This window comes from Panthera uncia, assembly GCF_023721935.1.
Source record: "Panthera uncia isolate 11264 chromosome A3 unlocalized genomic scaffold, Puncia_PCG_1.0 HiC_scaffold_11, whole genome shotgun sequence".
Taxonomy (NCBI): Eukaryota; Metazoa; Chordata; class Mammalia; order Carnivora; family Felidae; genus Panthera; species Panthera uncia.
The window spans coordinates 79,674,465-79,684,420 of record NW_026057578.1 but is presented as its reverse complement, the minus strand read 5'-3'; the positions used below and the strand labels follow the sequence as shown (position 1 = coordinate 79,684,420).

General features: G+C 42.0%; 1 protein-coding gene across 4 annotated transcripts in view; it reads left to right on the top strand.

Moving 5' to 3' along the window:
* Nucleotides 1-362: 362 nt before the first annotated feature.
* The window catches only part of VPS54 (VPS54 subunit of GARP complex), a 135,447-nt gene continuing 125,853 nt past the window's right edge, over nucleotides 363-9,956 (top strand). For 3 of the 4 annotated variants that reach the window (XM_049650293.1, XM_049650295.1, XM_049650291.1), the window contains exon 1: nucleotides 7,353-7,434. The gene's annotated coding sequence lies outside the window, so the exon portion shown is untranslated. Of the gene's footprint in view, nucleotides 452-7,352; nucleotides 7,435-9,956 lie in introns of those variants that run through there. The other variant, XM_049650292.1, reaches the window with a different exon arrangement.

Genomic DNA, 9,956 nt, shown 5'->3' with positions numbered 1-9,956 from the left:
CAGGGATGTAAGGTTGAAGGAAAGTTTTTGTATGTTTATTTTGCAGATGAGAACTACTTGAGGTACTTGAAAACTGAAAGGAAGGAGCCAGTGGAATAGGGGAGGAAGACGATGGAGAGAGGGTAGTTCCTGAGTGGGATGGAAGAGGTTGGATCCCTAGCACAGGGGAGGAATTAGCCTTCAGAAGCTAATTTCATTGTAACTAGAGGAAAGGGGGGGGGGAATGGGCATAGATATGAGTAATCTTGGAGGGGGAGGATTGAGGGGGGAAGTTCCTATCTAATGGTTTTTTGTATTTTCTCTCTGAAATAAGCAGAGGTCAACTATTCATTTCAAGCAATTGAAAGGGAAATGGAAGAAGGAAGAGAGAAAAGTTCGAGGAGCATGAAGGAAGTTTGAAGTGGCTACTGGAAAGAATTGGAGACACCGCTAAGCAGCACTGAGGGCCCAGGTGAGGTTGGAGAATGTACTAGATATAGGCGGTGATCTGCTTAGTCATGTAATTTGACCACCAGCATTTAGAGCCCCCAGTATTGGTATGGGGAGGAAGTTACAATGATCCAACTTTGCTTTATTAGTTATATTTGGTTGCAAGAAAAGTCCAAATAACAGTAAATGTGAAAAAGGTTGATTGCTCTCTTACGTAAACTCCAAGTAGAATAGGGCCAAGGTGTCAAGAATCAAGAGTCTTTCTAGCTCCTTGTTTACTGTCCTCAGGATTTGTCTTCCACATCCTGGTCTAGCAGTTTCCCCAACCCCATCATTTTTGTTCGCATTCTATTCAGCAGAAGGAAGGAAGGATCAGGAGAAGACCATGTGCTATTAATACTTAAATCCATTGACCATAGAACATGGAACATCTAGTGCAAGGAATGCTGGCAAGTAGTCTTTTTTGTGTTTTTTTAACCTGTTTTTTTTTTAGTTTATTTATTTATTTTGAGACACAGAGAGAGTGCCAGTGGGAGAGGGTCAGGAAAAGAGAGAGAGAGAGAGAGAGAGAGAGAGAGAGAGAGAATCCCAAGCAGGCTCTGTACTGTCAGAGCAGAGCCTGACACAGGGCTCAAACTCACAAACTGCAAGATCGTGACCTGAGCCAAAGTTGGATGCTTAACCAACTGAGCCACCCAGGCATCCCAATGGCAAATAGTCTTTATTATGGATGGCTCTGTGCCCAGTTTATATTTTAAATTAAAAGCTTGAGCCCAGACCATAGGAGATACTAATAGGGTTTATCAAGGTAGGTACAATAGAATGGGGGTAGGAAGTCAGTGGCACCCCTAGTTGTAACATTTCCAAACATAACATTTCCAATACTGTTCATAGTTGAGAACTACTGGTCTAAATTAATCATGGAGATCCCAGCTCCCTTGCCACTATGATTGGCTCAGGGGTGGACAGTTTAGTATAATCTAGAGCTAACTGAATTGACACATGAGAATTCACACACATTGTCACCACGATTGGCTCATGCTGTTCCAATTAATACAAAGTCAGGATTGTTATTTGACGGTTAGAGACTTACTCCCTTTCAGTCCCCCCCACCTTCCCCCAAAGGGACATAATGAGGAGGTATGTGGGCCTAATTGCTGCTAACATTCTGCCTATAACCAGTAGGGGACCCAGTCCCAGAATGAAGCTGATGCTAAGGGTGGTGGAAGAGAAAGAAGGAAATAGAGTCCTTGGGAACTGAACTGCAACCAACCCCAAGTCCCCTAAATTTTGAGGTACTGATGAATTTTCAGGTACTTGAGCCAATAAACGCCCTTAATGTTTAAACCAGTTAGACTTAAGGTGCCCGTTACTTGCAAATTAAAACATTAATAAGAGAGAGAAGCAGAGGAAGATTGGGTCAAGGGAGTAAAAGTACAGGAAGGATGTAAATGAGAGGAAGGGATATGACAGATGAATGGAGGGGTTTATGTTTTGGGTAAAAACCAAGAAAAATGGGGAGAAGAGGTATGCAGAGTCTAGTTAGATGCAAGATTTTTCAAAAATGAGCCTCTGTTCTCTTGGACTGGGGTTTAGGAGTAATCAGAACGGTTCTAGCATTGTGTTAGGATAGCCCAATGAGGTTTGCATTAACTCCACTGTATGGAAGAAGAAAATCGAGACTTACCCAAGAAACCAAAGCTGGCAGAGCTAACTCCTGGAGAGTTTGACTCCAGAGCCCAAGTTCTTTGCATCATTTCTCCATTGCTCTTTGATGCCAAAGGGGTAGAAATGTCCAGAATGGGACAAATACCCCTCCTCAACCCTTTCCATGCCTCATTCCAGGATGACAGGCAAGACTGGGTCAGTAGGATTGTGTTCCCCTTTATTAGTGATGGCCTACCTACAGGATGTATGGTGTGTGTTTGGGGTACAAAGCAAAGATGGCATAGGCTACTGGAGAGGTAAGGTGGACAGCTTACAAAACCAACAGCAGTGCAAGTGAACAGAGAAGATTCCTGGTGAGATAAAAAATATTAAATGTTAATTGTCAAGCATTCACTGTCAGATTCTGTGCATCTGCATTTTTTTTTAAGTTTATATTTAAGTAATCTCAGGGCGCCTGGGTGACTCAGTCTGTTAAGGGTCTAACTCTTGGTTTCGGCTTGGGTCATGGTCTTGGGGTTTGTGTGTTTGAGCCCCATGTCGGGCTCTGTGCTGACAGTGTGGAGCCTGCTGGAGATATCTCTCTCCCTCTCTGCCCCTCCCCGTTCACTCTCTCTGTCTCTCTTGAAATAAATAAATAAACTTAAAAAAAAATTTTTTTAAAGTAATCTCTGCACTCAACACAGGGCTCTAACTCACAACCCAGAGATCAAGAGTCGCAAGCTCTTCCAACTGAGCCAGTCAGGCTCCCCTGCATTTTTTTTCATTTCAGAAACTTCTCTTTATTCCACTTTAATTTATTTTTTGAAAGTCAGTGCTTATGCCTTGTAAAAATGCAAAAGGTATAAAAGGTCTACAGTAAAAAATGTGTCTTTCTCCCTTCTCTGTCCCCCAGTTACCTTTCCTGGAGGCAACCGATGTTGACAGTCAACCTCTGCCTTCTTTCCTTTTTTCCCCATCTACCCATTATAGGCTGAGGTATATCAAGCTGAGTTTGCTTCTTCAGTAAAGATACAAACTTTCCTAATGTAGCAATCTTGAAATGTATGCACTAAAAATCAGATACACCAACAAAACAAAACACTTTATTGTCTATAATGACTTCTTGCTGAAAAGCCCCCATTCCTGGTATAGGTGAAAAGCACTTGCTGTTGCCAGTTAAGGATATCTCAGTTTCTTTATGTTTAAAACAGCCCCCCCTTGGAAAACCACTCAGTCTTTCAGGGTTTGTGCTTCATCTAAGGGTTCTCTTTTCCCCTCCCCAGGTAGAATGGAGGCCGCAGGAAAGGTGCAGGGAAAGTCTGTCTGCCAGTATCCAGGCCTTCCTGGCTTCCTTTGGTGAGGAAATTTTTCTCTCCAGGCTTTAAGCCTACATTGATTCTAGGTATTGACAGCCACAGTCCCCACCAGAGCCCTCAGGGGTAAAGACGCTTGTACCTTCTTGGTCCAAAGCCAGGCCTCCTCAAGCCCATTCATCCTGTTAGCCTTCGTCACTCTTTCCTACAGAAAACACAACAGGCCACTAGGACCTGGAAGCACTATCTCGAGGCCTTTTGTTGCTTAACCATAGCATTTTCACTTCTGTGCAGTTGGCCACGTTCCAAATGGAAAGCAGGGTACATACTCTTCTGCTTGAGGACCCCCACTCGCCTGGGCAATACTGTGCTTCTACCCTCTGAATCATCCAACTTCCTGCCTGCTGCTTAAATTTGATTTTCTTCTCATGGGAAAATATCTCTGACATCATATCCTGTGTTCTTCCTGGAACTATCTATGATCTGTTCAGGGGCACTCCTCCAAGCTCTCATTGGTTATGCAATTATATATTTCTTTCTTTCAACACAGTCTGGCTTTTGCGAATCAAAAGCACTTGATTTCAAACTATTGTCTTACTACAAATTTTTTTTAAAATCCTACTTTGAAACTCAAAGCTAAATGATGAGTTATCCATTCTTGGCTGTTGTTGTTGTTGTTGTTGTTGTTTTTTTCTCTCTCCCTGTGACTCAATGCATGCCATTGACTCAATGGGTGGGGAAGTCATGGGGACAAGGGTTTAGTGGGAAGCCAACATACATTGGTTGGATATCTGACAAACGCTATTTCCATTACATCAGCACAAGGTTTCCGGTGCTGGTCGAAGTGAGACCAACGTCAGTGTGGTCAATGCTACTAAGTTTGCATTTTGTGAAATGAGTACACCCACTTCAGGGTCCTGTGAGTGAACATGACCAAAACTGAACTACTGATTCCACCACTGTCCGCCCAGTTATGCATGGGCAAACCTGAATCATCGGGGCTCCTCTTTTCTCCACACCCCACGTTTCATCCACCTGATATTCAGGGCCAATAAAGGGAAGGGGAGACTTTCTAATTTTCACAAGAACACTGTATGGGCCAGCATGTCCTCTTTGCTGAAAGCCTAGGCCAAGCTGCCAGCATCTGCCAGTGTCTCCTCCCTGCCCTTGTCTGCCCACTTCTATGTTTGACCTCCTACACAGTCCATTCTCCACAAAGCAGCAGACTTATCTTTTTAAACTATAAATTAGCTTATATCACTTGCCACCTTCCCTGCTTTAAATCCTCCAGTAGTTTCCCTTCAGTCTTTGACCCGGCTGTGCCTCCCTCTTCAGCCCCATCTCCTCACGCCTTTCCAAGCCGTCCCTCTTACTCTGCTCCAGCCACACTGTCCATCTCTCTGCCCTCAAACACACCAGGTTCATTTCTACCCCAGATCCTTTGCACTCACTATTTATTTGCTAGCAGATCTTCTCCCTAGGTGGCCCCACTGCTGCCCCCTTCTCAGCCTTTAGGTCTCAACCTAGATGTCACCAAGTAACTATATCACAGCTCAGGTCCCATCTGTCATATTACCCTATTTTATCTTCTTCACGGCACTTAGTGTGGAAATTTTATGTTTATTACCTATCTCCCCCTCACTTGGAATGCAACCACCATGGACAGGGACTGAGTTTGCCTTCTTTAGCACTGTTATTTTGCTCAATAAATAGTGCCTGGCACATAGTGAACACTCAGTAAATATTTGTGGACTGAAACCAACTAATTTCAATCAGATGGGAAAAGAAGGTAGACAATACTTCAACTCCACAAGCACTAGTAGATACCTTTTATTAGTTTACCATTTGGAAGAAATCATCCAGGGGCACCTGGGTGGCTCAGTCGGTTAAGCATCTGACTTAGGATCAGATCATGATCTCGCGATTCGTGGGTTTGAGCCTCGCATCAGGCTCTGCACTGACAGTGCAGAGCCTACTTGGGATTCTCTCTCTCCCTCTCTCTCTGCCCCTGTCCTGCTCTATCTCTCCCTCTCAAAATAAACAAATAAACTTAAAAGAGAAACAAGAAAACTAGAAGAAATCATCCAATTCTATTAGTTTCTTTGCAAGGGAATCATAAGATTAATGTGGCTTTCTAGTGAGAAACTTGGCTGCAAGACAGAACTGGCATCTATATTTATGCCACAGAAACGCAGCTTTTCCAAATAATCAAGTCAGATCAAAGTATAAATTGTCAGCCTTATTTGCCAGGTACAAAATTTGAATGATTGCATGTGTGTTAGTGTGTGCTTAACCTGCTGTGGGCTGCCTGCTATTTTAGGGTCCCCTGATTGCTAAAAGTTGTTTACTTGATTTCTTTCATTTTAAGTATGGCTGAAGAGTCTGGGCTGATCAGAGGCAAGATGTAGAAAGAGAGGCAACATGAATGATTTTTCTGGCACACTATGAAACAATTACCAACAATCTTTAGGTATTCTTTGTACTTGCAAAACTGAAAACTAGGCTCTCCTTGATATATGCTGCGAATTTTGAAAAACTGATATACTGGAACGTCTTGAACAGCTGCAAAGAACCTGAAGCAGGGACTTCAAAATTCTGCTCTAGTTGACATGTGTTAGAACAAAGACGGAAGAAAATTAGGTCTCATCTTGGTCAGAGTAGATGAAGTCAAACATCCTTCTCCCACCCTAATGTTACAGAGTCTGAAATTTCTACCTGTAGGGCTTCTGTTTTTATCCTGGAGTTCTCTTTCAAAATACATATATTCCTGGAAATACAGTAGACTGATTCATGAAGTTATTGACACTAATTAGATCCATGTTCCTTTCCCTGGGAGAGATTACCAGTAAGAGAGTCTAAAAGAAATAGGAAGACAGGCATGGGAGGAGACTAGAAGCACCAAGTCTGGCTTTTCTGAACATAGAATGGACCCAATGCAGTATCGTAGTTGTTGAACTACTCTGGATGATAATATTGTGGGGCAAGTTATTTAAGAGTGAGTTTTATGATGTGAGTTAATGTGAGAAAATGGGTTTTTTAGACTTTGGGTGTTGCTATGCAATGTGAATTTTGATGGATTTTTTTCCAGTTAGGGTCCCAGCAGGAAACAGATGGCACACTTAAATTAGGATAATTTGACAAAGAGTTTCTTTTCAAAGAGACTACTTACAAAGGACTGCTGGGGTATAATGAAAATCAAAGGGATAGTCTAGGAAGTGGACGTTAGAATCTGCAGAGCGATTGACAGCCTTTGGCCCTAAGAGAGTGATTTTCAGAACTTGGAAAGGGAGAGTTATTTGTAACAGACCACAGTAAGAGGAACAATGACCTTGATGCAGCCAACTAAAGGTAAACCCATTGGGTTGAGCCCTATGGATGAACACTTTGACCTTTCTCTTCTCCCTTCCTCTGGTCTTCTGCCAGGGTTCCCCATTGGCCAAACCCAACTGGAAGCTAAAGGGAAAGGGAATATTCATACGGGCCAGCCTCCCTGGGCAGAGAGGAAGGTAGAGAGTGGGTCTCGGGAGCAAATGGAAGATATCCAGCATAATGATGTTTCCATTCACTTGACAAGAGGTTCTGAAAAAGAGCCATCCAACATCTCTCCCCTTTCCCACTGCAAACTTTCAGAGTGAAGCTGCCAGGGAGAGGAAAGGATGTGTCTTTAAAATCAGTTTTGATTAGCATCTTAGATTTATCTAATTTCTGCATGGAGACTGTGTATATAACTGAAGTTGATAGTCCATGACATCAGAGTGACCAGAAATCTAAGAGCCTACCAGAATTTTCATCCTAGAGCAGAGAAAGATGACCTCACTCTACCTTTCAACTACCACCTGACTTTATATACATGTAAAGTAACAGTGGGGACAAAAATAAATCAGGTTGCATTTTGGTTAGGTTAGAGAATTGTGCTTATTCAACGTACCACTCACATAATCTTTACCAACTTTTTTACTTTATAGGTCTTGAAACTGCATTCCAGAGAGCTTGATTCACATGCCCCAGTTCAGCAAGTCATTTCACACTGAAATTCAAACTAGAGGTATGACTTGAGACATCCAAAGGATATTCAGCTATAGGCTTACACAGGCAGTTAGCACTGGGGCAAATTTCAAACAAGGTCAAAGATGTTGATTAGCTATCTTTGCTATCTTTTGGCTGCAGGTAGCGACGTCTAAATGGCTAGGCCAGGCTTCCTTGTTACAATGATTTGTACCTCTGCTCTGAGGTTTAGACCTTAGTTTTGTGATTCAGAAACTCAATTTCATCTTTTCACTTAAGAATAATCTGGTCCTGATGAATTGATGTATTTGCCAACCTCGCAACAGATTTAAGTCAAAACGTTCATTGAATTACCCTAAGAAATATTATTGTCAAAAAGACAAGACTGATGTCAGCAGATCAATATCCCATGGCTGAATTATTTGGAGAAAGAAAATAGACACATCAGACATTCATTTTTATTCTGAAGAAAATAAAGTGTAAATCCCACTGATTGTGGGTCAAAAGCACAAATTCACATGTAAACGACAATGTATAATATTAATAAGTTGCTTTACGGATGATATGCCCTGCATTTTTACAAATTCCTGAGTGGTTTTGATGTGTATATACCTCCACATAGTAAAACCCTGGCATCATAAAACTTTAATTAGCCAGAACTTAATTAGAACACTTAACCTAAAAGAAATTCTTTTGGGGGCACCTGGCTGGCTTGGTTGGTACAGCATATGACTCTTGACCTTGAGGTCGCGAGTTTGAGCCCAGTTTGGAGGTAGAGATTACTTAATAAATGAAAGTTTTTTTAAAAAAGAATTTCTTTTGATACATGTTCTAGTTAACTTTTCTTCTCGGCCCCAAATCCATCTTTCACTGCCCTGCTTTGTGATGCTGCAGCTGAACCCTGTAAACATTTCTCCTTTGTAGCTGGCATGATGCTATGTCAGTAAAGAGCATTGGAGGGCCACTGCAGGGGGAAAGTGCTTTTCTTCCTTGTTCTGGCATGGTTTTCCTTCTCCTGCAGTGCATGGCAGCCATGAATGCCAGAATTCCAGCTGCGTCCAGCCCCCCAGCAGGTCTCACAGGCACCCTCGTAGGTGATTTCTTGCTTCCCCATCCAACTTCTAACAACTAGGTGAACCTCTCTAACATCGAGTAGGTGAGCGCTATACCCTCTCCAGTGAGGTCAGCATCCCAGTCTTGCGGGAGAAAGGGCTCTTCCCAATGTGTTCCTTCCTTAGGTATGCAGCCTTAGCCCTGAAGCAGGCATCTTCTGTGGGAGGGGCCTGATAAGTGGTGCTGGGGGGTTGGTGTGAAATAATGTCAGGTATTACAATGGTGTGTGTGGCCCTCCTAAGGGCCACAGAACATAAAAACATATACAGTGTATCTGCAGTAGTGAAATTTAATGGAGGGGAGGTACAAAGGAAAAAATGGTCTAAAAAAATCTCCTCAGGGGAGGAATAATGAAAAAAAAAATTAACATTGCCCTAGAAGCAGCAGTGGCTCCCATACCCACTATTACTATATTCTTTACTCTTCTTTACTCCCTGGTAGTTAATCCCATTTTTAGTTGATATAATTTATATTAAAATTTCCCTGTTAAGTTATTGTATGATTTCTGTCATCTAACTGGACTGTGATACAGTGCACTTGACTTCAAAAAAAAGGCAAATAATAATGGAAAATATGCTAAAATCAGAGTTAAAAAAATTTTTAAGACATTTTCAAGAACCTGTAGAGATTAATCTGCAGCTATTCATATCTTGTACGGTAGGAATATATGTTCAGGATGATGATCTTGGGACCATAATGGATGCTGAATGACCAAAGAGACTCTGTTAGTCTAAACTTAGTGAAACAAAAGACTGATAAAAACTAGGGTTGAAGCAATAGCATTTAAGTAGTACGATACATACTATCGTACTGACCACGTTTCTCACTTGTAACTATTTTATTAAGTGTCATCATGTGATGATGATGATGATGATAATGATAGCCAACATTCACTGGGTACTTACTTTGTACCAGCACTGTTCTAAGCTCTGCCACTCTGACAAGAAGTTTGAGAATGGATAGGAAAAATCCCAGAGAAAGGAGGCCAGTTAGGAGACTACTACAGAAGTCCAGGCATGAGGTGATGGTGGCTGGGACAAGGGAGACAGAGGGCATGCGGTTGACTCACTGATGTCCAGAGCAGAAAGGACTGTCTAGCCAGTTCAGCCACCAAACATTCTGCACCAGAGTAATCATTCAGTTAACCACCAGAGAAGCAGGACTTGGGATGGAAAAAGAATCTTTCTTTCTTTGTTAAGCTCCCATCATGTGGCCAGCACTGTGTTACCCAATATAAGGGGTACTGTATAACAATAACACATTCTTCAGTACTTTGTGACCTCATAGAAAGCTATAAAATGATAATGCTAATAGAAGAACATGTAGAGTATACTTGAGACTTTGGGATGGGGAAGAACTTTGTAAATCAGACCAAAAGAAGCACAAGCCATAACACAAAATTTTGGCAGATTTGACCACACCAAAATGAAGGATTTCTGTTCAGTGAAG